Raw genomic sequence first — 24,575 nt, 5'->3', positions numbered from 1 at the left:
CTTTTACTTATATATTGGTTTTGAAATACAGATTGACAATCATCAGTGGGTCACGGGTTGCTCAATTTTTACGTCTCGTAAATACACATGTCATTTTCTCCACGCATGTTTTGATCACAGTATGGCTCTAATAATATGAGTGATACTGATAAGTTAACAATCGTTGAACGTCTCAAGAATAACGTGAATGCGTTATCATTACTGAATTGTAGAGCCAATGATAATTATCTAAGTTACGAAAAACAGTAAACTGTAAGTAATTGGTAAAAATTGAAGAATACACCGTCCACAGTTTTATAAATCATCACGTTCTCTTTAACGTCATTTCCCGTTATTTTCAATGGTTATATAACAAAATCGATCTAAAAATATTACAGCACATCAAAGTTTATTAAATTTGATTCTTCCTTGTACTTACGTTGCCTTCTTCCTTTTCATCGTCGAAACCTCATGACTGAGGATGGTGATCCGGATGATTAAGCCGCTTTTTCCACGACTTTCGGCATTTATCGGAATATGTTATATACATATTCACACATGGAATATTGTGTATGCGGTATTCTTGATTTGATCTGTTTACCTGAAAAGAGTTCATTGTTGCACTCTCCTACCTTCGCCATATGTAGTAGGAATGTGACATAATATTATATTATCAGTAATCATCATCACTAGTGTCATTTCCCTCGATTTTCGAAACTGAAAACACGCTGTCACTTTTATTCTTTGTAGTTTTCGTCTGGATTCAGGACTTGGAGGTGGACAAATAACACACCGGAATTGTTGTGGAAACAACGAGATGTATTTACGTTAATATATACTAATGGTTACATTTTTTTACAGTTACAAATTCTTTTATATGAAACGCGAGTTAACGATGTTTACTGTTTCGCCGTCTGCCGCGTATTACCGCCATATTTGTGTTTTGCTTTCAGCGAGAAGCGTTGTCGAAAAACGGCGACAATTGCGACGTTGCCGATATTTTTAAACGGCCGTGATTTACAGCATTGCCGGCTCTATTATTATTTATTTTCGTAATCAACTCTCACTATTTGTTGATTTGGTGTCGATTTGGGCCTCTGCATATTCACAGAGACACCCCAAATGGAGACCATTTGGGAATGTAACACTAGTTTAATCGATCTACTGTTGGGTGAAGGCCTCTCGAAATTTATTTCATTTTATGTGCCTAATTGTAAAAAAATGGAATCTAGAATTCTGGCAAGCCAATTAATCATACTTAATGATGTACCTACATTGACATTTGCTATTACAATAGAAAACTCTTATTTCTAAAAAGTATGATTAGGCAATCGCTTAATAGATAATGTTAAATGTATTTTTAATACTGTTGTTAAACAGTTGTTATCATATCAGTTTGACAATCAGTAAACAATTTATGCCTAAATGATTTTATGGCGGCGACAATAGGTACGCGATTTCGAAAGGAAATTAAATTCAGATTAGAAAGCAATTGGCGCCGAAAATTGTTGTAGTAAGTACTATTCATTGTAGTGTAATTAAAATCAACAGTCTAGGCTGCCACCAATACGGCCAATCATATCACCTGTTAAACATCTAATGAACAGTTTGTCGGGTTCCTTTGAATCGATAACTGAAGCGTTAATATGATAATCTATGGAATTGGTTACATTTAGATCGGTGAAGATAATATGTAACTATCGAAGCTTTTATCATTTTCACACTGGATTTTGACAAAGTGAATATGTTTCATGATTGCTTTGCGTAGATACTTTTTTACTTTTTTTGGTACGCGAAAATTTATTCATACACACTATCAACATTGGAATAACTAAAACTATTATAAACTGCCCATTACGACGGCCAGTCGCTACAATAGGGGATCTCTAATGACCTAGTAGTGCGGCCAAATGCGAAGTTTGAAAAACGTGATATCATGCAAGGCATGTCCACTAGAATGCAATTTTAATGAGGTCCTACAAACTAAGGTAGGTACATGGTTTTGGTTTTACTAAGTTCTGAAGCCATACCATGTAGCCATTGAAGATCCCACACAACGTAATTATAAAATTTGATATTATGTACCCACCTATCTATTGTAAATACCTACAATTTAAATTTCTTAACATCTGACGAAAACAAGCGGTGCCAGTCCGAATAATGTTGTAATACCAATAAATTATTTCATTGAGCTTTCTCTAAAAGTTCTTACAGTGCGATACAGTCAAATAGAGTCATGGTCTTTCAATACTCCTTATTTCCCTATAAGCATTATAATTTTCAATGCTTTCCAAAGTTACAACTAGAATTTGTTTCAAATACCTACCTTCTTAGTATATAACTGTTTGCCTCTAGCTAGGTATAATACGAATTGAACAAATTGTACGATTAGTGGAAAATAACAAAGAAAACCTGTACCTATTCATGTTATTAAGCCATTAAATAGGTATATCTTCGCTACAATGTAATCCATTCAAGCTTACTATTCAAGAGTCAGTATTTCAATCGACGTAATCAGCCGTGATCAAACGATTGAAATCACCTGTAATGTATGAAGCTTTTATTTCTCATGAGAAAATATCGATATTGGATAGGTACGAACCGAAAGCTTTTCCAGTTGGTAATGGTATGAAATTTAAATGTAAGTAGGTAGGTACCTATATAGTATATACCATAACATAATACATTATCCGTATTGTATTGTCGCATACTATTATAATCTACCTTTTACCAGAATTTATTATACACTATACTATTAAGTGAAACCGTAGAGTTATAGATTTAATCAAATATATATATAAGTTTAATATTTATTGATTATTGTGAAATGTTTATTCATGGATTTATATATTTATTTAGACAAAATAGTATTACTATTATGCCATAACAGTGATAAGCCAATGCGCCATAATATAAAGTAGGTACAGCGTGTGGTATAATAATCATGAATACCAGAGAAAAGACATATAGGAGACCAAAAATAGGCATATTTACCAATAACAGAAAATACCTATGAAATGATAATAAATAGAGTAGCCAATACTTACAGTAAGTAAATGCTTAAAGAAGGAACAGGAAAGTTCAATCAACCTAAATAAAATAAATTATAATAAAACAAAATACAAACACAACATTTTTTAAACATTTACAAAGTAAATAAATGTAAATCAATGTTAATGGTACTCGTATTTATTTATTTATTTATTTATAAAAAAGAGTATTACGGCATTACAGCTATTGGCCAATGCGCCATAATACATAATAAATACAAATATATAAAAATATCTTAATTACAAATAACAACTAATATAACAAGAAAGTGGAAAAGACAGCATGTGTAAATATTAAAGAAATATGATAATATATACAATTATAAATTTAACCTATTTAATACGTCCACAAACATTATATAGTTAATAAAAAACAAATCAACCTTTATGGTGCCATCAAATAAGCTAATTGCACGATACACAGCATCATGAAACATAACATCTGTCCTGCGACGAGGTATCTTGAAGACCGTGGAGCTACGAGTGATATTGGTGGGAACATGAAAATTAATATTTGCCAGTATATACGGATTGTAAATGAACCCACGAAGAAGTAAAAAGAAATGCTTTAAAAGAACAATCACTCTTCGGGTAGACAGGTATAAATTATGTTAACCGCACGATATACAGCATCATGAAAGATTATATCTATACTGTGATTGGGTAGCATGGGGTGGTGGGGAGAAATAATGTGTGTCCGGCCATTCGGATAAGGTACGATAAATTACAATTTTCTTTAGGTGACGGAGCATGTCGACATCAGCAGTTTGAACAGATTTTGTCCTTTATTAGATAAGTACACCCACAGTGGCCGCGCGGCTTAAGCGTTGGACTATAAAGCCGTGGGTTCCAGGTTCGAATCCTGGGTCTGGCAAGTACACATATTGTTTTTCAATTTGTGCGTTTCAGGGTATGGACCTAATAGGTTGAGCAAGTGGCTGATATCCATTTCTCGTAAAAAAACAAAACCAGTCAATAAAAACCTCCACTCTGTGGAGGCCCATATGATCCTATCAGGATCGGACATGGTCGGAACCTAAAACTTTACACATTCATAACAGTCTCATTTCTCGCAGGACGAATGTTGTCGAGTTATTCTATTTTAGTCTTCCACATTTTTGGTTGGAATATAAGTATACAAAACACATTAGTGTAAGAATATGTGTTTATATATTTTATATTTACTGTTTATATATTTTTTAGCTATTAGATAAATGCATATATACTTAGGTAGGTAGGTATGTTTAAAAATGTACTTGTAGGTATATTTATATATAGGTACCTAAATATTTCCCTATCCAAACGCTTTCGGCAATTAATGATAATCTCTGTCAAAAGCTTGTTATGCCGCAGAGGGACATAAATACTCGTCGAGAGAGAGAGAGAAGAGGAAGAGATACTAAGCCGGGCGAAGTGTTGGGGAGTTTAAATTAAAAGTTTCCATAATTCCTTCCACGCATCAGGCTTTGTACGCCGTAGCAAGTGGCACATCTGTGCGATTTCACGAAAGTATCAATTATAACTGAAAGCTTTTATTACGGACGTTAATACTCGTCAAGTGAAAGAGGGGGGGTGAGAGCGTTTATGCATATCAACTTTCCGTTGTTGAAATGGCGTAAGTTACATTTTGATGACTTTTTTAAATTTCGAACCAATAAAAAATATACGTCTTTATATAGGTGGGTAAATTAACAGTAATGCCCTTCCTCTAACCTTGGCAGTAACATACAAGTGTATAAGTATCATCAGTTCAAAGAAGAGAGCTTTTTTAAAGCTTTATAGCGAAATTAAAAAATTTCATCCCGGTTCATGCTGCTTTTTTTGGTTAGCGTTCATATCAAATTTAGCAGATTTATTACCTGTATTCTTCTTTCTTCTTCTTACGGCTTCTTTTATACCAAGTTATCAATATCTTGACTACAATTAATACTAACTTGTATGTAGGTATTTTGCAGGTATGAGTGCAATTATAAAACTTAAATTTTCTTAATTGCCAAGGTATAATATATTATGTATGTCATACTCGTCGTACCTGCAAATTGTTAAACATCCTTGTTTTTCACCGTCTCTTTTTTTAACTTCGTTAGTAAGCACTTATGTCAGTTACAATAAATGTAGATACAGGGAACTGGGGAACTCAGAAATAATGGGAACTGAAATACATAACGGGTAAGGCGATAGCAGGTAACCGACTCGAGTAAGGAAGAATCCGGGTTAAACTTACACACGTGTCAAGAATACGTTTTACGTCAAATACTGAAAACTGCTCTCGGTTTATGCATTTACCCTCATTTAATGTTGGTGTATTACACACACTATTGTACGTGCATACTTCGTGCTTCATTTTCGTAGGTCACTCACACATTCAAAACCCGGCATCAACATGCGGCATATTGAATTTAGCCTATCGGTATTATATTTATTATCTGTTCTGTGTGAAGATATTTACTGAAAAACAATCATGAATGTAGAACATTACCCAAAAAAATACAGTAACTACAAATCTAACATCGTGACAATATAAAAAACTCTAACTAGATGATAATATTATGTAGTAGATTTATCTCTAAGTGGACTGTTCGTTTTACATACCTACTATTGTGGCTACTGGCTAGTAAAATGCTTTAATTTAATTCTGATATAATGGGAGGATTACGCGAATTGAGGTATAATGTATTTGATAAGATTTAACAATTTTTGATAAACGATTTCTTAAACATGCATACAGAGATAAATAAGTTAGGTACCTACCTGCCTAAAAAATATCGATGAATTATTTCTCGAAAAAATAATGTTGCAATGATTGAGGGCACTAATAATGTTGTAATAGTTACAAAAACCAACAACTAAATTATAGATGTGTGATTGTGCAAGTTAACTGTTGAATGACACTGCAAAATGTAACATACGTCGTTTTGGTGTGGCATTAATAGGAATGTTACATGCTTTATGACGGCGTACAATACATCCGTGACTAATTGTCTCAATTATTATTTTAGATTACGAAATTCCTTATTAGGATCTCACTTGAAAAGCACATACCGCCACACCGCTCTTCGTCGTGATTTTCACTCCCTGACAAACCACTGTCTTTAAATTACAATAAATAATCACCTGTGTGTAGGGGTGTCTCCAAATGAATACGTATCGATGTTTAGTATTATACCAAAAGAGAAAGTATCAATACTTAATAGTAGACATTTTTTGTGGACATCCACATCCAGACAACAAACATTGAAACATATGTCACTGGGATTGTATTAATTTTACAGATACTTTGATATTATATTACTTTCAATAAAACATCAATTAAGTAGGTAGGTATGTAGGTACTATATTTAGATAATATATCAATACAAAATGATCGGTACTTTTTTCGTGAGATGACGTACTTTTTTCCTATGCAATACGTAATTCTTGGTAGCACGAGCAATATTGCTCCTAAAGGCCTTTTTACTGTTAGGTTAGGTACCTATCATAATCATCATAACAACTCACTTCAAGCTGTCTCCGTTCTTCTCTATTTATTGTGTTTCGCTGCCACATATTTATTTCGTATTGTATTATTTCGTCAATCCAGCATTTCAGTCATGATATATAATTCGGGCACCACTGGGTTAACTAGATGTATTAACTTACGAGTATCTCCATTTAAGGGTTTTGGCCTACTTAATTACGTCATACTCTTCGTTTGCCCATGTATCCATTCGATCCTATTTCAATTCATCATATTCACCAATGAATAAACTTAAGGTACCACAGTATAGTATAACAAGTATTGATTGTTATCTCTTTCAAACCACCGACGACGGACCAGTGAGTGATTAAGAGGCCAAGGAAAAAAAAAATCGTTTGACCTTCGGGCCTCAAGCTATACATATAATACAAATAGAATTCCTATACCATTATCGACATGGTACCGATACCAAGTGTCGATACTTTTTTTTCCGGCGTGACATCTCTACAGTGGGTGAGTACTTGTGGAATTGAATTGCAGAAATGCTTATCTTGATCTATCACGATTGAGATAATAGGATAAGAAAGAGAAAATCTCTTTATACTCATTATTACAATGTAGCGATGTTCTTTACAAATTAATTTAACTATAGAAGATAGTGTTATTTTTTAACGCTGCCGTTCATAAAGTGATTTCGAATGTAACGCCGAAAAACCTTTAAAATATTCTTTATCATTTATACTTGTAGGTAAATACTTATGTACATTTTATTAAATTTGGAAATTGAATGTAGTAACGGTAACTGCTAACTGCAATATCACAATGATTACTCGATTCCTAGGTACTACATTAGATCCGACTCTTGATTAGTGGGTGGCAGGTGTTACAATCAAATGGCCCTGGTCAGGCGCCATTTGATGCGTGTTGAAACACCGACACTGCGTCGATAAATGGCAATCATTTGCCGGCCAACGCGTATGTCGCACTCTTCACAATGGTGAGCATCACGTGACCACTGAGATTTGCCTGACTTTGACCATTGTGAAAGCCAGCATTATAATTTGTAATGCGTAATTATAATATAACGGTCATTATTATGTTAATAATGGATAACAATTTTAAGTGTAGGTATATATTATTCACGTACATACACTAGTAATGACTATTACCTACACTGCTTTAGATTATTTTGGTATATCTTGTGTCGTGTGAGAATAAATTGTAACTTTAAAATTGATTTAAAATATTTTTTTATCGGAGAATGCGACCAGGTGATACGGTAGCTTACTTAGTAAGAACAATTCAAGACCAAATCGTTGTTGAATGAACTTTAGATAATTAGGATAGGTAGTGAAGAAAACTTATAGTTTTTTATCCACTGGTGAATTTTAAATATTTTTTTATAATTAATATAGACTTTACTATTGAATGCTATTATTGGGTACTTTAATGCTGAACGTTCATGTGTTCTATATTATTATATACTTACTTAGAGTTTTAACTAATTATATACGACCACTACAATCTATACAAAGGATTGAGGTGGTGGTTTACAATAAAGCAGGGGAGGGCAAACTGCGGCCCGCGGGCCGCATGTGGCCCGCCGGGTATTTTTTCGCGGCCCGCCATCGATAATTGTACTTGTGATTACGAATAACTTTTTTATATATTTTTTAAAAAATATTGACAATAGATCACAATTTGAAGAATTTGTTCTTTCGTAAATGTATTATCTCAGTACGTATTCCTTGCGTCTCGTCTCACACTATGTAACCACTATTTTCTACGTTGAACATCGATTACAGTAGATATTGATAGTGTACCGACAGAGCTACAACTTGAGATTATTAATCTGCAGTGTGACACTGATTTAAGAGAATTGCATCGTCGTGAAGAAATCTTCAAATTTTACAATGGCCTTAATTCAGACAAATTCGACCAACTTAAAGAGTAGGTATGCAAGAAAAATGTTCGTTATTTTTGGATCAACATAATATGTGAACACACATTTTCGATCATGAACCTCAATAAAAATTCTTTACGATCAAATATCTCCGATGCCCATTTACTAGCAGTTTTGAGAATATCAACTACAAAATTAACACCTAAATTTAAAAAAAATGTACAACAGTTTCATTCTTCTCATTATTTTTTTTGTAATGTTTATTTTTCGTGATAATAAATAGTGTATATCTAAAAATGGTATTTTACTTGCGGCCCGCCCGCTCATTTGGAATTCTTGAATTTGGCCCTCCATCCAAAAAGTTTGCCCCACCCTGCAATAAAGGCTTGTAAAAACGTCTACTTAAAACTTTTAACTTTTACAACTTCTTGTAGGTCTAAATGGATTTATCTCGGCGTGGAAATAGTATTTTGAAAGTAGGTAAATAAAGATAGTCCAGTCAATGAGTGATCAAAATATGGGTGTAGAATGCATGGAATATGTCACAATTTTTGACTTCAAGACTTTGTTACGATTAGCGAGCAAGTAAACATACTAAAAGTCCCCGCCCCCGTACGGTTAGCAAAAGGCGGGCGGGGTCGAATGGTCTCATTTTTGGTTTTTCGCTTATATCTATAAAAAAAATATTTCAAATAAAAATGAAAGGGAATTAAATTTACTATAAAATTGTTTCTATCCATATTTGTCGAATTCCCAACGGTTTCCGAGATATACGTTATTGAAAATCGATAATTTTTGAAAAAATCATTGTTACCTCACTCTTTTTGTCGAACATTTGCTTCTAGTGCCTCTCACAGTCGTTTCTTAGAAAATTGTCCGAGACGAAGTTGTAGAACATTAAATTTCCTTTAATTTGATGTATATATATATGATATACGTTTGCTACTTAATCTTCAACCAATCAAAAGTTATAGAATTATAGTTATACAATGCATGTACACCCTCCATTCTAGGATTGCAATACCTTGCTTTTTGGCAACAAACCAAAGGATGTCATGTGGTGGCTCTTCTGGTATATCAATGGGTGCCACAGTCACATTTGTATACCTCCTATCATCGCTGTGTATGTTTCTAGTCAAATAATTCCGAGTTTTCCAGTTTCAGCAGACGTGGGCATCGTGTTCAATCTTGGTATTTCTGAACCTCTTTCAACATGTTTGGATGGAGTGACACATTTGATCCCACCCATAGCGTGGAAGGTATTAAGCCCGTATATGGTGCAAACATTAAAATCCACGTTGAATTGTGACATATTCCATGTACTCTACAATATATTAATTGATTGGACTACGAAAGTTTTAAATTTTTTATTATAAGATAATATAAGTAACTACTTGTACTGAGTATTTTGATATATTTTAATCATAGCAAAACTCAGAATAACATATCAAGAGTAATATAATATTACCTACATGAAAAAGTGCAAAAGAATCGTATTGATAGAAGACATTATTTTGTATAGTTTTTTATCGCGTTGTTATATCTAATGTATTATATTTTAAAATACATCGAGTGTATAATAATATTTCAATTATCTTTTTTGCTTCAGGCGAGCGGGCTGGAAATCGAATCACGAATCAATAGAACGATCGATAATGAAATTGGGCAAACGACATACGTAAGTACCTACACTTTTTTTTTTTTTTTACCGTGACAGTAGCAACCTAGTTAGAAGCTAATCATTATTTTTATCCCAAGATGGGCAATGATTAGTGTTGTAATCTTTATCATATGGTCGAATGACGATTTATTTATTCATTTCAGTGCGGTGCAACGTATGAGAGGCACGGAAATAGTATTACCGTATAAAAGTAAAATAGAATCATGTACCTACCTAACCGTTTTATCCGAAAAACCCCCTATATACACTGCGCAAGATATACTAGGCATGCTGACTTCTACAATCCCTACAGTGGAAGGTTCAACATGCGTGTGGGGTGTGTGGAGGGAAAAAAACTCAGCGACGTGTTGACGTAGTGGGCTCTAGTTGTAAATTGAAATTAATAATTACTGTCCGTATACCAATATACATAATAGTCAATTCAAGTACCTGCCTGTCTAATTCATTAATATTGAAAGGACGTTTTTTTATTCATAAAACTTACACATTATTAAAAAAAAAAGCTAAAAGCTTTTTCATAAAAATGGTAAAGTCATATTTAAGTTTTGAATTACTTTGCAGCTTAATACTTAATTAGGTATGCTTTTTCGTGAGAAAAGAAAATACATTTTTAAATACAGCTACTTTAGTATACTTAAGTAAAGAAATGGAATAATTAGCTTAAATTTTTAATTTATTCTTAGTGAAAACTGATAGGTATCTGTGACTGTAATGAATAAAGGAGGCCATTTTAATGTAAAATAATATTTATAACTGAAACGGTAAGTTTTAATTTGTCGCTCCTTTTTGGTGGGAAATATTTTTTAATTGTGTCGCTGCATTTAGCATTTTGGGCGCAATACAGAAATTTTAAAATCGCCCGAGGCGTCCAGTAGATTTTTTCAATAGGTACTGACAATTATTAAGAGTTTAAAATATTACCCAATTTAATGTTATGTGTAGGCTTTCATGGTGACGCGATTACTGATTATTACTGTGGTTTTTTTTCTGTTTTTTTGCTGGTACAGTAATTTGTAAGTGTAGTTTTTAATTTAGGTTTTTTATTCAGCGACCGTTTTACATAAAGCATCCGATTCGGTCGCTTCGTAAAAAATACCAAAATTGTATAAATATACGTATTTTTTACAATCTGTTTGTGGCAAAATCAAATCAATCGAATTATATCCCTGATACATTTTTTGGCAACATAATTATTACTATATTTTGAATACTTACGGTTTATTGCAAATGAAAATATGCAAGGGGTCCTCCAAACCTGTCAGCGCTTCGATTCGAGCAGCCCACGTAGATACCTAAAATCGCCACTGTTTTTATGTGAAACAACAAACATCGCGACATTTCATCTTGATAATGGTGTCAATCGAATAATAATTGAAAACTTACTCAGTTTTTTACTATAACTAGGTGGGTATCTACTTTTTCTTTCGATATGACGGTCTTACAAATATTTTAAATACCTATGAATTTTACCATGATGCAATAACTGTTTTGCCTTCATACAATGTAATGCTAATAAGTTTGATTGATTTTTATTGTTCACATTAATTATTGTCAATTATATTCACACGTGCTTAGCATAGTACGCCAGTGCGGTCAATATCTGAATTAAAATCTCACCGTTCGTTTAAAGCGTTTTCCATAAAAGGTGTTGCGGTCATTAGCTCCTATTGTCGAGGGACCTCTACCTTTGCGTCTATGTACGGCAATCCGCTGACCAAATCTGCAGATAATACGCACTTAACTTATTGTGGCCCTCTTTGACTCACCGCCACTCTAATTAATATGCAATGCAACGTTTTGTTCGCCGAGTTTCACGCTTGCGTGATTATTGTCACAATGTGATTGTATTTAGCGGGGAACTAATTGTTGTCCCCCAGCATTATTGCTATGATACATAAACACACAACTGCCAAAAGGATCACATCTTGTATGTATTATAATTTGAGATGTCAAAGGTTACAACGGAAGCAACATGGACGTTTTTTTCTTTCTATTTACTTATATGGGTATGTTTCTGTAGAAAAATTGATGGTCATAATGAAAATGAAACCATCTGATTCTTTAGATTTTTTGAATCTTTACCATGTCAAACATAATTCGGATCTGACAGCTTTAGTTGTTAGAAGTGGTCAATATTTAAATATACTTGCTGATGCATACAAATACCATACAAAAAAAACTGCAAACAGTGACTAATCACCTTTTCCTCAAAACTATAGTTTAATACTTACGTCCTTTATCTCCTCAGCTCTCCAACCTTTGCTTAAATTAAATCTATTAGCGATAGACTTCGACTTCTATATCGAGACGTAATCGTCACTGCGGCCGTTTCTGCAATAAAACCGTTGCGTGGCGTAATACTGTCATGACGTAGATGTCAATATATAAAAGCTGAACAGTAGTTGCGTGTTGCAATCCACAAATATTTACAATAGTCACAACACCTACATGGCAAAATTTTTAATGTCTATTACTGTGAACACCCAAAAACTGATATATTTGTTTTAAAAATGTAACTGTAATTAGTTTCCACAACGGTATCTCAAACCAATTAGTATTTATCCATTAATTTGTTCTATTAATAGAATATTAGGCAACCTAAACATTTAAATATTGTGGAAACTTGGTCGCGCAGACATACTTATCTTATTCCGCACAGCAACTAAAAAAAGGAACATTTCTTGTAGCAGTCACTTATTTATACTATTATAATAAGTATGACAGTTATCATTACATTAATATAAACTATTATAATGAAAGCTGTTTTAACTCTAATAAATGAAAGTACTTAGCATTATTTTGCTCTCTATATCATAGAATATTATCACATTATAAATAATTTATGATATTATTAAAAGTAGAGCAACGTCCTCCTTTGCAAATCTCATTTTGACCATCCAATATTGAAAAGTTATTTACAGCATAATTGAAATAAGTTCTTAGCGGTTTAATAGCCCATTGATACCCTGAAGCCATAAAACTAATATCTCGCTAAAAGAAGATGCGTTTATTGCGTTTATTACGATCTAATAACACCGTTTCTAATATTATCGATCAGTTCAACGGACATTGCCCCACTTTGGAAAATGAAGCAATTTCCCCTCCATATGCAGTTTTATTTAAAAGCTTCACTGTGGAAAAATACATAATTAATGAGAAAATTTAACATACATTTTCTGTCCTTTATTAATAACTACATAATTAATACATTCAAATTTTTACATAATAATGCAATAATTGACGGATTAAAGATTGTGGAAAATAAATACAATAATTGTTGAAAGTTCACAGAGTAAACACATTTTTTGTTGTTGTTTGGTTAGGACGTTTAGGTAGATGTTGTGAGTAATAGTGGATTGTTATTGTATTTTTTGTACATTATAATAAAAGATTTAGGAAATAATTGAGGAGCTAGATCTAAATGTTTTGTGAAAAACGTGACTTACCATTTTTATATTGTTTTGTATAATACCTACGTACCAGAACATTTTGAACAATTTAACGTACATAATATGATTATGGTTTCAGAATAATGTATGTAACAAGCATATTACTATAAGGACTCTTCAGTATGTTCAATTATATTGCAGTTAGCCTGTTGGCTGATTCATCTACAATCCGATGTGTATATGGACTGCCTCTAAGTTGCAATTAAAAGATTTATTTAAGTTACCGGTCATTCGTTGAACATATTAAATCCATTTTATGAATTCAAACAACAAACAACATAAAGGTACACCCACGGTGGCCGCGCGGCTTAAGCGTTGGCCCACGCCGTGGGTGCCAGGTTCGAATCCTGGGTCTAGCAAGTATACATATTGTTTTTCAATTTGTGTGTGTCAGGGTATGGACCTAATAAGTTGAGCAAGTGGCTGACATCCATTTATCGTAAAAACCAAATCTGTTAATACAAACCTTTACTCTGTGGCAGTGGCGAAGACTCCCTACTAGGCGATTATCTAAAGCCTACCTTCTTGAGAAAAATATTTTTTAATTTTATATTGACATATTAAATAATATAATCACATAATAATATATTCAATATGCCCAACGACATCTATCGTATAATTGTCATAATAATTTTACGATCTTTTCCACTATTTCAATAAGCACCATTTATGGCATGTCTCGAAGGTTTAAAAAAATAAGCGACATCTCGTTTCGCTTCACATATTGTATGGATTACGTTCGCGTGAATCGAAAACTTTTTTATATGAAGTTTGTTTCTCATAATTTCAAGACATCTGCGGCGGCCCATATAAATTGGTAAGCTATTTAAGGAGCGCTTACATTTTACGTAAGTGCACATTTATTCAAAATAATTTATAAGATTATTTAAAAAAATAATTTCTAGGGATTCAATCACATATAAATATTGATTGTTGTTAAAAATAATAAATAATTTATCTCGTGATTTTTATTTGTCAGTTAGTTTATTCATAGACTAAGATAATTTATTCACCCAATTATGTAAGTTGAAATCTGATATTGTATCCTAAGTCTGTGTCTTAAATATAGAAGTATTTTAAAATGTCTAGTTTACGTGTTAAATTATAAATTGTTATGGAACAGATTCACAACAACGGATATTTCAAAATACATAATTCAAATTAATTGCTTAATTTTATACCATCAGTGAGCTTTTGAAATTTCATCGGTTTTTGTGTACCTACCTATTCATCAGTAGTTATGTCAGATTATCTTCTTATTTCCCTTAAATACATCTAACAAGTGTGCTTTCTCCACAGCCTACCTGTTTCCAAAAGTCACCTTTCGCCACTGCTCTGTGGAGGCCCATATGATCCTATTAGGATCGGACATGGTCGAAAAAAAAAGTATATTTTTCAGACAAGGGATTAAAACAGAACCCACGACTCACGGCTTCAAAAGTGCACATGCTGCCTCTAGTCTACATCGGGTGCCTATTGTTAGTAATTTTTATTAATATATAATATATTAAATTTTCATACGGATACTCATAATTTTCACCATAATAGAACCTTAAAAATTATCAAATTTATATTATGAATACAACATCGGTATCGTGTGTCGTGGAATAAAAATAGCACGCAAAGAAAAACACTCACTCTAGAAATAACGATAGCAGCTTTCCCATTACAACATACGTATTATTATTTATAGTAGACATTTTCAAAATAAAATTCGAGCTTCCCAGCAGGAAATCTTTTGTCCAGACGAACATAATGGCGGATCAATGTCCCGCTCCTGAAGAGGTAGACATTACAACAAGTTTTGTTCCGCGCTAAGTAATAATAGAACAATGAAAGGATTAGAAGGAAAGACTGATCTACCCCATTTCATACTCCACGACCCTCCTCGCCTCTTTTCCCAGGGGAAGTGTTAAATAGAAAAATAATTGTCGTCGGGAGAGATTACCCTTAATTGAATTGAGTATACATTTTAATTTAGTTTGTAACTATGGTTTATTGGTACATATTTTAAACCCCGGATCGGGTTTGAACACATGATTTATTTATTGTTATTATCTTCCTCTTCTTCTGGCATAGCGCTACAGCTCAATTCGAGCTTTGCCCTCATTTAATTGACGCGATCATCTGTGTCCCCTTCTCCAGTCACTGACGATAAGGTAGATTCTTGTGTAGTTCAAAACAGACATTGTACCTGATATTAAAATTGTAGATTATAGTATAGATGCGTAGAAACTAATTTGATAGCGATTGTCCGGAAATCGTACAATTTATTCATAAAACTTTGATATGGTTCTAATGCCGGGTCCACACTGGCAACATGTCGCGCGACAACCTCGTTAAATTTTACGATAAGTAGGTATAATAATTATCGTAAAATTTCTTAAGCAATTGTGATAATTATCGTAAAATTTAACGAGATTGTCGCGCGACATGTTGCCAGTGTGTACCCGGCATAAGACTTTTTTTAAATTTATCCTAATACAATAATTATGACAAGCCGCGAAGAGTATGCGATGTGATGGAGGTAATTAAGCAGTTGAAACGGCAATGGGCTGGCATGGCGCTCGGCCAGTGGTCAACGGCAGTCTTCATACAGTGAGGAGTACCCACTAAATGACCACAAGTACGCCCAAAAACCCGATGGATAGACGAATTCATAAAGTTTGGAGGATGTTCATGACAGCGATGAACTAGGAACCGAGAAGAGTGGAATGAGCTAGGAGTTTCTTTCATCCAGCAGTGGGTCGACCCCGGTTGATGATGATTACATAACACATATTTAAATATTTTACTAATAAAGAACCTAAGTTCTCAAGTTTTCGAACGTGTATACACGACAATATTATAATATTATAGATAATAAGTTGGAACCAAAGAAGTGGAGTCCAGATTTGGAGCCTTCTGTGATATTTCTGTAATTATTACTGAAAGCAATTTCAGTTTGAAATGTAAGCACAACTTTTGTAAGCAAAAACATCTACGGTAGTGAATTATCGAAAATTTGTGTGATAATTATTTGTGTCCCTATAATCTATCTATCTATATGGTTCATCCTTTGTTGCCATAACTTTTCATACGTTTTGACTATTTATCTATATAGTTATAAGACGGTTTCGTTAACATCATTAGTTGGAATCAAATATAAATATTGTTTTTTTGAAGCAGTATTATATTCTTTGAAGGAATGGAAACATTTAAGTGACATTTTTTTAGCCAATATCCTAAGATAAATCAATAACCTAATTTGTATTCAAATCGAAAGCGTAATATGTCGGTTGTTGTTTAGGCATGGAATACTAAATAACGTGTTATTTTTCTGTCGATCAAGGATGTTGACAGATTTACGTTGGTAGGTATGTAATACACTGACATATATTTTGTCGTTATGATTTTTAATCAAAGATGTCACAGTGTTTTATGTCATTTGTGCCAGGAAATAACTACGTTTATAGAATACGCGAGAAGCATGAATATGAAATGTTTATTGACGGAACTTGTCGCCACTATTAGGTATTTTATTACTCTACCGATGGAGAGTGGAATAAATTATTTTTATTTTAGTTTTTTAGTATACCGCCTTCAATGCTTACAGAATGGGCAATAAACCCGTATACGAAATTCAAACAGTTAATTAAAAACAGTAAAATAATTATTGCTCCCTCTAATACTAAAAAGGCTTAACTTAACTAAAAATATATTTTTCTTATGCCTGGTCCACACCGGCAACAAGTCGCGCGACAACTCGTTAAATTTTACGATAATTATCATAATTGCTTAAGAAATTTTACGATAATTATCATGCTTATCGTAAAATTTAACGAGTTGTCGCGCGACTTGTTTTCGGTGTGGACCCGGCATTAGAATGACAAACATACGACACATTTAATTTTTAATAGTAATAATAAAAAAATACGTGAAAAGTTTCAATGACCAATTAACAAACCACAGATAGGTATACTTATAATGATCCGGTTTTTGATTGAAATTCTCATATTTTTTCAATTTATATACCTAGGTGTGATTATTACCCACCTAAAGCTAAACCAATGAACTCAACGGCTTTGCTCAGGGAACTCAGAAATAATGGAAACTGAAATACCTAACGGGTCTGGGAAACAGGCAACCATTATCGAGTGTGGAAGAATATGGGATAAACTTAAACACGTATTCAATAATAATTCTTATGTATTTATTTAATAGTAAGGTCAGTATCCATAATATGCATGAAAGTTTGTCATGTAAAAGGAACGTGTATTAAATATTATTTTGAAAAAGTCAGACAAAAATTCAGGCGGGCTTTGTATTTCTTGCATTTTATGGCCTGACCGTTATTATTAAGTCATAAATTAAACGTGACTAAATATATAAAAAACCAGGGAATACAAAAATAATGTCGAATTAATTAATTGATGAATGTTAGGTAGGTACATTCGTAAATTTTGTCTTTTAGTCTTGGATATGAAATATGTAGTTTAATTAAATTAGTTTAGTTTCACCAGTGGCGCACCCAGGGGGGGGGGGGGGGCAAGGGGCCTTAGCCCCCCCCCAAAAACATTGAAATTGAAAGTCAATAGATTAGACAAATAAAAACACGGCAAAAAATGATTTGTAATAATTCTCCAGCACCCTTTTTAGAAAAATTTCTTAGATTTTAATTTCTAGCACAAAAATTTCGAAACACTAATGTCAGGTCAGAAACACAATACCTAAGGGAACTGTCAAAAAATTCTCGGTGTCCACCCTAGTTCCGGAGTGGTGTAGGTCATGGCAGGGGAGGGCTGACAAGGCTCTAGCCTGGGGGCCCGGGCTGTGGGGGGCCCGGCGTGTCGGGTTGACCAGATAAGTGAGATAAACACACATCATAAATTAGCTTTAACAGTAAAAAAAGTCGCCTGCGGCGCTATTACACTTCATGGCCATGAACATTTTCAATTACTTATATAATTGTGCAATATATTTTTTGATTATTATGTGTCGATACTCGACAGCTCCATTATTAAAGTAGGTGTATTAAAAATCGCCAATAATTCACTGTATAAGTACCCTTAATTTGAACTAAAACACAAATTGAAAAACGTTAATGTAGTGTTTCACACTGCATTTAATCTTAGCGGTGGGTAGGGGGCCCGCCAAATATCCTAGCCTGAGGGCCCGTTTCATGATGTGGGGACCATGGTATAGTTAGGTACACCGAGTGCAATAGACAAAAGACCGATAAACGAGAAATTAAGCTGTGAAGAAGAAAAAGAGTCTATGGGACTAATTTACATTCTCCTTGGCCTCCCCAATATTAAATCCTGGGTGCGCCACTGAGTTTCACAGTACTCATTAATTTGTAAAATATTTTAAGATTACACAGGTACCTACTTACTTGAAGAGAAAAGAAATTACATCCCTACAAAAACATTGCAAAATAAAAAGGTATGCAGCTTAAAGTTTATATTAGACCGGTTTGTGAATAGATTATTTTTATTGTAACGCATTTTAGTAAGTATGTACCACTACTTTCTTTTTGTTCTGCCGCGTGTATTTCAAAAATCCATTATTTAAGAAGTGTTTACGTTACGTAGACCGAAGCATGTAAGTCTTTCTTTGTATGGCACGTGCAATAATTTACGTGACAGTCCACGTATAAAATAAAAATAAGTGTTTGAAGAAAGTTTTTAGCGCGTTCCACCGCCAACTGTGCAATACAAAAGCGACGTCTGAAACTAAAAATACGACAAGTAGTGTGACATACACAATGTTGCCTCGCACATTTCATTTCAAATGGAATTGCCAAGCCTTTGGTCTAACTTTCACACAGAATGTACACAGGAAATTTTGCCATACGGGAAAATTCTATCCTGACAACTTGCCCAAGGAAAAGCTCTGCGACATTTTTTCCCTATAATTATTAGATATTCAGATTAGAATCTGGCACAACATTTCAAGTAGTATACTGTTGACGGACTTATAAAAAGAATAAATAATTATTTGCCAGTTCAATGAGTGAGAAACATCAATAAAATTAGTTTTAACATGACATAATAATCCCCCACCCACGGTGGCCGCGTGGCTTAAGCGTTAGACTATCACTTCGTGGGTCCCAGGTTCGAATCCTGGGTCTGGCAAGTACACAAATTGTTTTTCAATTTGTGTCTGTCAGGGTATGGACCTAATAGGTTGAGCAAGTGGCTGACATCCATTTCTCGTAAAAAACAAAATCTGTTAATACAAACCTTTACTCTGTGGAGGCCCATATGATCCTATTAGGATCGGACATGGTCGAAAGAAAAAAGAATAATATACCTAATAATTACAAGATAAAAAGAACTTTTTATATACTTACCACGTTTTTAAATTTTCTGTTGATTTATATAAACTTGACAATTCTAATTTCTAATACAAATAAGGTAATTGTCAACAAATCATTTTTTTGCTATTTTGCAACAAACAAAATATGTAGAATACTGAAATGTCATTTTGATTTCCATAGTAACGCACGTATATATTAATAATTTAGCTGCTAGGACCACCTCCTTAGCAACCAATAATAGTGGATTGGATTACGGATTTCTTCCGAAATAACTTTTCATACACAACAGAATTAACTGAAAATGAATTCAATTCTACTTGAAGATGGCTACAAGTAATAGAAGAGTGCATTGGCATCGTGTTCTGATATATTCTAAAAGTTTCAAATGTCTAGCTAGTCGGTAAGTTAGTTAAAAATCGATTGCAAGATTTGTACTGGATAAACAACCACCGGACAAACAAGAATACGAGCTAAGAAAAACGTGGTAAAAAAAGCTTCATTGGATTTTATAGTGTCACTTTCCAACTAGATTCTGATTTGAGTTACCTCGTCTCTATCTATCATGTAGCCGCGATTTGCGCACAGCCACCTTCCATGACGCCATAAACGGGTCTGAATGAAAAGTTTTTAGTACTTACCACTTCTTCGTGCGACTGGGCTCACAGCGTCTCGAGAATGCAATATTAATTTTATTCATATTATTATAGTTCGTCAGTCTACCTATAATGAAATTTATTAAATCCGGGAACGAGCCCTTCGCGAACATAATTTGCGGGTGCACTTTTCTTGACAGGTGAGGGTGTGGTGTGGGTACGTTTTCCGAGTTGGCTGAGTAAAAATTGACATTTTCGTAAGCCATTGTCAATGCCAGCATGTTACCTTAGGCTTAAATCGATACAGTGAACATATTAAGTTTATATTTAAAAGATAGTAATATAAAGTAATAGTATGTATGAAATATAGACGTAATTAAAAATGCTGTATAATATTATTAGTGGCAACTAAACTTTAACTCTTAGTCGTAATTATTTATTTTAAGTTTTTCTCATTGACGACTGACCAATATTTTTTTTGCATTAACTATCTATTAATTAATATTTTACCTATCTTCTTCATCGTCATCATCTTTATCATGTTTGAGGATCGTGATTATTCTGGACCAGTCTTCTACATCTTTTCATCTCCCTATTCATCTGATCACTTCTTTTAGTCTGCACACTGCCTAAACAAAATCTTTCGAGTTATATTCGAGCTCAGAGAACGGTGTGTCCAAAGAATTGCTGGCCACAGACGTACAGTTTTCGTAACAGGTTGAACATGCCAGTTAATACGTAATGGCGGCCATACAGTTATCTTTGGTAGATAATCTGCTGCGCCCATAGACGGACAGTTTTCGACCTGCCAGATGTGTGCCAGGTTCAAACTGCCAGCGACTCCCACTCACGTGTTTTTGTAAAACTGTTGGAATTTCAACTAGCCGAAAGTTCTCTGGTGACGTTAGATGTTGGTAACGTTAAGTAGAATATACCGCGCGATACAACTGCGACTGGTGTTGCTTGTTATAAAATACAAATTCATTTATTATTAATAATGTAATAATATCATGTACGCGGAGATCGCAAATATTATATTTTATTTATTTTTACGAGGTTAAAACAAAGTTATAATTATTTATGTAAACATATTATTTTATACAATATAATATAAATGTTAAAATTTTAGAGAGCGTTATAAATATTAAGTTATTGTAAAAATATAGACTAATAACTCAGTATTCAAATTTTATTTATTGTATGTAGTGAATATTACAAATAATTTAATACGTTCACAACATAAATTAGTATAGGTACCTAATTGTGAATGACAATGTCAGTTAATCTAAATAAAATTTAAGTATATATTTTAATAATATCATAGTAATTAATTATTATACTGATGATTGATGTAAATATAATTTTGTTTAAATGTATTGTATATAATATCAATAGCTATATAAATATTACCGTATTCTAAAAATACGACCAAATAGATAATTAATACTGTCTATTAAAGGGAATACTTTATTCAAAAGAAAGATTATAGTTCATATTTTATATTTACACGAATGTGTATAATATTGTTTCGGTGAATCGATAAAATACACAATCCACTAGCGATCTGTTGACAGTTCGACAGATTTAAATGGGGTAGTTAAACTGATCTGTGGTGTCCCCACTAACGTACAGTTATTGAACAGTTATGTCTGTGCCATGTTCAACCTGCTACTCAAACTGTACGTGTATGGGAAGCTAATGGCATAATACAACAGACACTTCTAAATCTCTCGTTTATGTTTAGCTCCGGTTTTTAATAATTATTTTTAGTTGATATGGTAAGGCTATATTATTTCCAATTATAGAAAACATATAAGAATGAAATAAATAAATGAAAGAATAATGTAAAAATAAACATATTAAAAAATATATATTTTTCTTTGGAATGAAATAATAATATGTAGGCTCTGGTAGTCAATTATTACAGGCCAGTAATAATAATATGATTATGTATCTTTATTTTTACCCATGTTAGTTATATTTCCATCTCAGGAAACACGCTTTGCAGTTCAGTATTCTAAAAAGGTTGGTATAGATTAATCAACAGTAGTTGAGCGCCAAATTAAACGATAATAAAATTATAGATGTTGAATTTTAAAAAATCGGCTGCATGCGTGATGTTAATGATAGCATATTATTTATACCTAGGTACTGTGTGAAATTAAATAACGATTTATTGAAATCATGATAATAATAAATCTACTCTCAGGAAAACGTGAGATAATATTATAAAATAATAAAGAAAGTCAATTTTTTTATTGTGTCGGTAAGTTGTTATAATTAACATCTGATACGTACGTATCGTATTATTGTGTTGTGCCTAGTGGGTAGGATATTCAACTCTACATGAATATCGGTGGGCTCTAGTTGAACTATGAAAGTATCAAGCAAATTTACTTATTTGTATCAAAAGATGCATGTCGTGCATAACGCATAAAGATAAAAAATAAACCAATGGATAAGGAAACAGACAATAGTACCTACTTAATATAATAAAGGTCGCTAAGCACATGCAATGGCAATGGGCTGAATATGTCCCTTGGAGAGTGGACAACTGATGTACGAATGCCATCATACAGCGACTCCATTAAACCCGCTGGGTGGACGAACTCATAAAGTTCGGTGGAGGGAGCTAGGGGAGGACTTAATCTACAAGTGGGTCGACCCCAGCTGATGATGATCATGATGACTTATAGGTATCATACGGGAAAAATCTCAGCTTTTGGAAATTATTGCTACAGGGGTGGAGGAAATCCGTACGTACGTAGGTTGGCGGTTTCGTAATGTATCACTCGAAGAGAGTACGTGCCTTCAACTACGTACGCCTTTGTTGTGTGTTTTGTATGGGCTAATGTATCCGCCACCTCTTGCGCCATGCACCGCCACTGGACATCTCATGTGACAGGAAATACTACGGCAGGGGCCGCGACCCAGAATCCCTTTATGGTTTCCGCACTTTGAATACTCCTGGTGGCTTTGCGTTCTTGAATATTTAGGTCGCATTATTTTTGCGACATTATGAAATTGCTCGAGGAAAAAATGTTCTTACTACAAGTCATTTTGATGAAATCTGGCTAGGTACAGAATCTGAAATGTCGAATCATAAAAAACCGCCATTCTACCTAGATATAAAAATATGGTAGGTTCATGAGTATTGGTATGTATGTAGTTGTGAAATATTAAACAAAAATATCAAATCAGAAAAAATCATTAAAGTTTATCATGATTTGAATCAGGGGCGGATTTAGCCTGTTCATTCATTAGAACCTTTAACCTTTTAAATTATCTATAAAATAACTTTTAACTTTCCTAAAAATAGCAAATCGCATTGTAAGTATAATAAGTTGTTAATTTCTTAAATGTACATCATCATCAGCCTGGATCAATCTACCGCTGATTAAAGGACTAGCCAAGTTATTTCCGTGCCTTTTAAGCTTGCATATCATTGCATTGCTACGTTCTTCCGCGTCATAATAAGTATATCGTCGACCCAGCGGTTTTTAGCTCTACTCAGGCTGTACCTTTTGGATGTTTTCTATCTCTTCTGCTTTACTAGGTGTCTACATCTGTATCTGCTTCCATATTATGTAATAACGATTATTTTGTAATATTTTAAATTTAAAAAAGGAAAAAATGGAACACTATCTTAATTCGACGTCCTTCTATCCATCGAAAAATGTTTGTGACGTTGTGTGTTTTGGAGCAAAAATCCACGGTGTATCGAATTGCTTATCTCAGATTTGTTATTAATTAAGTCATCCATCGAAAAATGTTATGTGACATTGTGTGTTTTGGAGCAAAAATCCACGGTGTATCGAATTGCTTATCTCAGATGTGTAATTAATTAAGTCATTGGACGCTAAAGACGCACCTAGCGCGTAACGATCAGGCGGCCATTCGGTATAATTAGCATGCTATTTAAATGTGGCAATTATCTAGTCTACAGTCAACGTGATTGGTTTGAACAAAAATGATTTAAAGAATGAAATATTCGTGTAATTAATATTTTTGCTAAATATTTTTGAACTTGGGGATCCTTGATAGCAGCAGTTACTACGTAACGCAAAAAAAACATAATATCTATATGTACGATAATTTATAGTTCGTAGCCCTTTCTTGATTGATGATTAAGTTTGGTCGAATTTTTACAGATATTTTTACC

At 33.5% G+C, this 24,575-nt stretch overlaps 1 protein-coding gene across 1 annotated transcript in view; it reads left to right on the top strand.

Moving 5' to 3' along the window:
• Nucleotides 1-24,575, top strand: part of LOC147068090 (netrin receptor UNC5B-like) — a 272,153-nt gene that overhangs the window by 65,181 nt on the left and 182,397 nt on the right. The window contains exon 2 of the mRNA XM_085953344.1: nt 9,999-10,067. The gene's annotated coding sequence lies outside the window, so the exon portion shown is untranslated. The remainder of the gene's footprint in view (nt 1-9,998; nt 10,068-24,575) is intronic.

The sequence above is a fragment of the Rhyacophila brunnea genome, unplaced genomic scaffold (genome assembly GCF_057557595.1).
Source record: "Rhyacophila brunnea isolate RB1 unplaced genomic scaffold, BYU_Rbru_1.0 scaffold_3, whole genome shotgun sequence".
Taxonomy (NCBI): domain Eukaryota; kingdom Metazoa; phylum Arthropoda; class Insecta; order Trichoptera; family Rhyacophilidae; genus Rhyacophila; species Rhyacophila brunnea.
Note: the sequence above shows the minus strand (reverse complement) of the source record. Positions and strands in the feature narration are given on the sequence as shown.